Source organism: Gossypium raimondii, chromosome 10, assembly GCF_025698545.1.
Source record: "Gossypium raimondii isolate GPD5lz chromosome 10, ASM2569854v1, whole genome shotgun sequence".
Lineage (NCBI taxonomy): Eukaryota > Viridiplantae > Streptophyta > Magnoliopsida > Malvales > Malvaceae > Gossypium > Gossypium raimondii.
This window is the reverse complement of record NC_068574.1, coordinates 21,951,669-21,956,708: the sequence shown is the minus strand read 5'-3', so window position 1 is coordinate 21,956,708 and position 5,040 is coordinate 21,951,669. Positions and strand designations below refer to the sequence as shown.

Sequence of the window (5,040 nt, the reverse complement as noted above, 5' to 3'; positions counted from 1 at the left end):
TCGGCTATGGTCCATCCGATAGCCTTCTTGAATTGTTTCAATACTTGGATGAGTTTCTCTTATTGCTCTACGGTTAATTTTGCTGAAACAATCATAGACAAAGTAGAAACGTTGCCTAAATAAACATATATTAAATGTGAGGGAAGTACCTTCAGTTCTAATTTAGGTGGTTCCTCGATTGACGCTTTTGGCTAGGCATAATCCCATTTCTCTAGCTCTAAAGATTCAAAGTGAAATTGTAGATTAAATACCCTTTAATTAGCTTCTAGCGAAGCTAAGTATTCATCCTCCTCTTTATCACTTGGAGGGTCTGATGTCAAATTTTGCTCTAACGGGTTCTCAACAAAGTTAATTTCCCTTTCCATGATTGATTTCTCTAAATCAGACATTGCAGAACAATCATCAATTGTGTCAGGAAATCGCATAGACTAAAAAAATTTAAATGTTACATGATCGTCCTGAGCACGCATAGTAAGCTCGCCCTTTTACAAATCGATAAGGATCCTTCTAGTTGCTAGGAAAGGGCTTCCTAGAATGATTGACACTTCTTTGTCTACTTCAAATTCTAGAATAACAAAGTTAGTAGGAAAAATAAATTTTTCCACACGTACCAATACGTCTTCAATATTAACTTCTAGATGTGCTAAGGATCGATTGGCTAATTGAAGTGTAACCATAGTAGGTCTAACTTCACCTATCCCTAACTTTCTAAATATTGACATGGGCATCAAGTTAATGCTCGCACCCAAATCACATAATGCTTTACCACAATATGTTGCTCCAATGTTGCAAGGTATGGTAAAACATCCATGATCCTTCAACTTCGAGGGTAGTTTGTCTTGAAGATATGCACTGCGTTCCTTTGTTAGGGCTACCGTATCAAATTCTCCTAGTCTTCATTTTTTAGATAGGATATCCTTCATGAATTTGATGTAGTTCGGCATTTGTTCAAGTGCTTCAACCAACGGGATGTTGATATGAAGTTGCTTGAGTACGTCTAGGAACTTCTTGAATTGGACATCCTGCTTCTACTTCTGAAGTCTTTGAAGGTAGGGTGGTGGAGGTTTCTCTACTTGAACTGCTTGATTCATCTTTTGTGGCAATTCTGTATTTAACAAAGTTGTTAGTTTATCAGAATTGACTAGTTCAGAAATTACCTTATCAGATTTTGTAGATTCTAGTTCTGGTGAAATTGGAATTTCAACACTCGGTTGAACTTCCAATGAGTCTTGAGCATCAACTGGCTCCTCTTCAACTTCGACGATGTTGGCTCTAATGTCTTTTCGCCCCTCAGTGTTAATTCTTTACAATGCTCCTTCCTTGGATTCCTCTGATTCTCCGTATCACTAGGTAAAGCACCTTGTGGATGGTTCCTAAGTTCAGTGGCAAGTTGACCTACTTGATTCTCCAAATTCCTTAGAGTGGTGTCATTTTTTTCATATATGCCTTCAATAGGTTCCCTAAGCTATTAGAAGGTTCAACTTGAGTTGGTTTCTAAACTTGTTGGGGTAAAATAGGTGGCTGGGCCAGTCTAGGTTGTGCATAAGTGTTAGTGGTTCCAGTCCCTTGGTTATTCGAGGAAAAATTTAGGTGGTTTTGCCACAATGGGTTATAGAAATTGGATTGCAATCTTTACCTTCCTCGGTTTTGGTTCTGATTACCCATGTAATACACAGATTTTGGGTTCGATGGAAATTCTTTGAACAAATGTCCTTCCCCACAATAGACACATGCTATATTTTCAAATTAGTTTTGTGGCTGAGCTGTAAAACTATTAAACCTATTAGTGGTAAAATTTTTAAGCATTGAGGATATTGAGGATACTTGAAATGCAAGTGAAGTGAGAGCGTCAACTTCATGTAGTCCAACAGCTCATCTTTCTAACGCTACTCGATTGGTTATCCATTTATAATTGTTACTGGCAATCCTCTCGATTATTTCATAAGCCTCGTTATAGGACTTAGAAAGGAGAGCATCATTAACAGAAGCGTTCACTACCATTCTCGATGATTCCATGATGTAGGCATTTTCGTAATAATTGTACCTTTCCCATGCCTCATAAAAGGACTCGTCATCTATTTGTTGGAAAGTAGTGATCTTGTTCCTCAACTTAGCGTTCATGCTAGGTGGGAAATACTTCATAAGGAATCTTTCTGCTAACTCTTGCCAAGTGGAAATTGAATTTGGTGGCAATGAGTTCAACCAGGCTCGAGCTCTATCCCTTAGCGAATATGGGAACAACTTTAATCGTAGCGCATCTTCGGGTACTCCAGCTAGCTTGAAAGAATCACTCACCTCAATAAATAGTCTTAAGTGAAGATGAGGATCTCTGGTGGGCATTCCCTTGAATTGGCCCACTGTCTGAAGCATCCAGAACATGACTAGCTTTAGCTCAAACTGTTGTGCCTCGATTTTGGGTCTCCTAATACCCAGATTAAGATCATGAAACACTGGCATGGCATGCTATCTTAGAGCTCTATCCCTATCATTAGCAATAAGGATAGGATTTTGAGCAGAGATTGCTCCATTTCCTTAATTTAGATTTTTAAAGTTCATCTCTTCGGTCCTTCTCTGACTTGCTTGTCTTCTTTGTTGTCGAAACGTTTTTTCAATCCCAAGGTCTATGGGGAGTAAATCGATAAATTAATCAATAATCATAAACACCTGAAAAAACACAGAAATATTAATTAAGTTAAAAAGTAAAATAAACCAAAATGCAAAATTAAAAAATTCACAAATAATGATTTTTTCAAACAGTTCCCGGCAACGGCGCCAAAAACATGAAATGACGGAAATGTGTAAGTGTACACAATCACAACAAGTAATAAAGTGACAAGTAAATGTTGAGTTATCGTACCCACAGGGACTGTGAAAAGAATTATTTATGAATGCAATTTTAAAAACACTTTGGTGAAGAAAAATAATTTGATTTGAGGAGGTGATTAAAAATTAGGATTTTAGCTAAGTAAAATAAATAAAAATAAAATAAAAGTTCCAATGCAGGATTCAAAAGATGATCTTAATCAAGATTTAAAAATAAATGAGATAGTAGTATCCAAAGTTTTTTTCAGGTATGAATTTCGGGGACAAAATTTTCTAAGTGGTTGCCCACCCAGAGAAGTCTTTATTTATGGTTATTGTTTATTGTACTAAGTGTAGTTATGAGTAAGTAAAATTTTAGTTGTGGCTAAATATGGGATTCTGTGTATGCGCCAGTGGGTGTAGTCTATATTAACAAAATCTGTGTTTTGGCGAGATTTGTGGTTTGGCAGATTCTTTTTTTGGTATACGCCACCCAAGATGCCTTGGCAAAGTCATTAAAATCATGGCCTAATATATTTGTTTATTATTTGAGTAAGATTATTTAGTTTGTTCAGTGAGAACTGGTTAGAGTGGAACTAAGGTACTGTAGTTGATAAGACTTAAATTATGATAAGATCACTCAATCACGAAAATTAAGAGTGTTAGTGGAATAATATGATCCTTCCACTAACCCTTGTCTTTGTGTGTAAGTATATAAGGATATCAGTGTCTTCACTGAGAAAATTGTGTTTTCTTTGCATTCATCTTCTTCTTGAGTTTCTCTACACTCTTTTTGAAAAGCTTAAGTCCAGAAACTTTCAGAAGTTGGGCTCATTGTACTCAGCCAACTCCTACGTTTGTTTAAGCTTTCTGGCAAATATTGATGAACCCTAATTTATTTTTATAGTTATATATGTACTATTAGTTCAGCATGGATAATAGTTAGATTTATATGTAAGGAAGGAAAACTTCCTAATTATGGGTTATGTTTTAGTGTTTCTTACATGCATGTTTGGATTCAATGGATTAATGATCTGATAAGTTTAATTATTCATATTTTAGCTCAAGACGTTATAGAAGGTCTGAGTGACAAAGGAAAAGGTCCTGCCATCTAGACTTTGTTGTATTTCTGGTGAGTTAATTATTGCTTTCATGTGTGTAATATTCTTATTTTATAACTCATGTAAGGTAAGTACTCTTACTTTGTGAAAGTGTAATGTGTATGTATGAAAAATGGTTGTTCAGAGTTGTCAGTCTGGGTTTGTAAGGTGTGTGTTAAAGTGTAAGAACCATTCTTCATGCTTAAGGCACTACCTTCTGCTTCTGACAAGAATGATATGGACTGACTCATGGAAATGATGTTAAAGAAATATATTCATGGCGTTGCCTTTGATGGAATGAACATTGACCTGGCATATCGCGATACAAGAAAATGGTTGTGTAGCCTCTAGTAGGGCAAATGTATTTTGCAAACCAAATTGGCAAATCAAGACAAAGTTTACAAACCAAAGGAATATGAATGGAATGAATAATATGATTTTTACTATGGACTTGGGTATGTGGCTAACATGAAGAAGTTTGTTTGAATGGTCATCTGAGAGTAGTGTATAACAACCTATTTTTCAGTGGTATCAGAAATAGTGGTTTTGGGACCATAATGTCGATGAGTCAATCAGTAAATATTAATTATTTAATATTTATAAGGTCATTACTGTCGTATTAAATTTTGGTTGAGAATTTTTAACATTTAGATAGTTAATTAATTAAAAAAAAGCTAAATCGTAAAAGCTACAAAAGTTTTTTCTATTAGTTAAATGTACTAAATGACAATTGAAATGTAAAATAATGGATTTAAAAGGTAAATATACCATGTATGTATTAAGTGGACAGTTTAAGTGTGTTTTAAAGTGAAAATTGATTTATTATTAAAGGGTAAAATGGTAAATAGTTAATTAAATCTAAAATTAAGTAAAACCAAAGTGTCATCTTTCTCATTTGGATAGGTTGATAGCTGAAACATCATGGAAATGCTAAAGAAGATTTCGGCCTTGGCTTATTTCACTTGCATGGTAGGTATTTTCACTTGTTTTTCACAAATTTTATGTTTTTGTGATCGTTTTAGCTCTATCTAGCTAACCCGAGGGTTAAATTGTAAAACTATTAAATGTTTTGAAAGATGCGATTGATAATTTTAGTGTGTTTTTGAATTTTAATGGTGGATTACTATGCTTGGGTGTT

General features: G+C 34.8%; 1 non-coding gene across 1 annotated transcript; it reads left to right on the top strand.

Moving 5' to 3' along the window:
• The first annotated feature begins 2,009 nt into the window (after positions 1 to 2,009).
• LOC128034232 (small nucleolar RNA R71) lies at positions 2,010 to 2,112 on the top strand. Its single transcript, XR_008190362.1, has one exon. It is a non-coding gene; the product is annotated as a small nucleolar RNA R71 (small nucleolar RNA).
• The last annotated feature ends 2,928 nt before the right edge of the window (positions 2,113 to 5,040 follow it).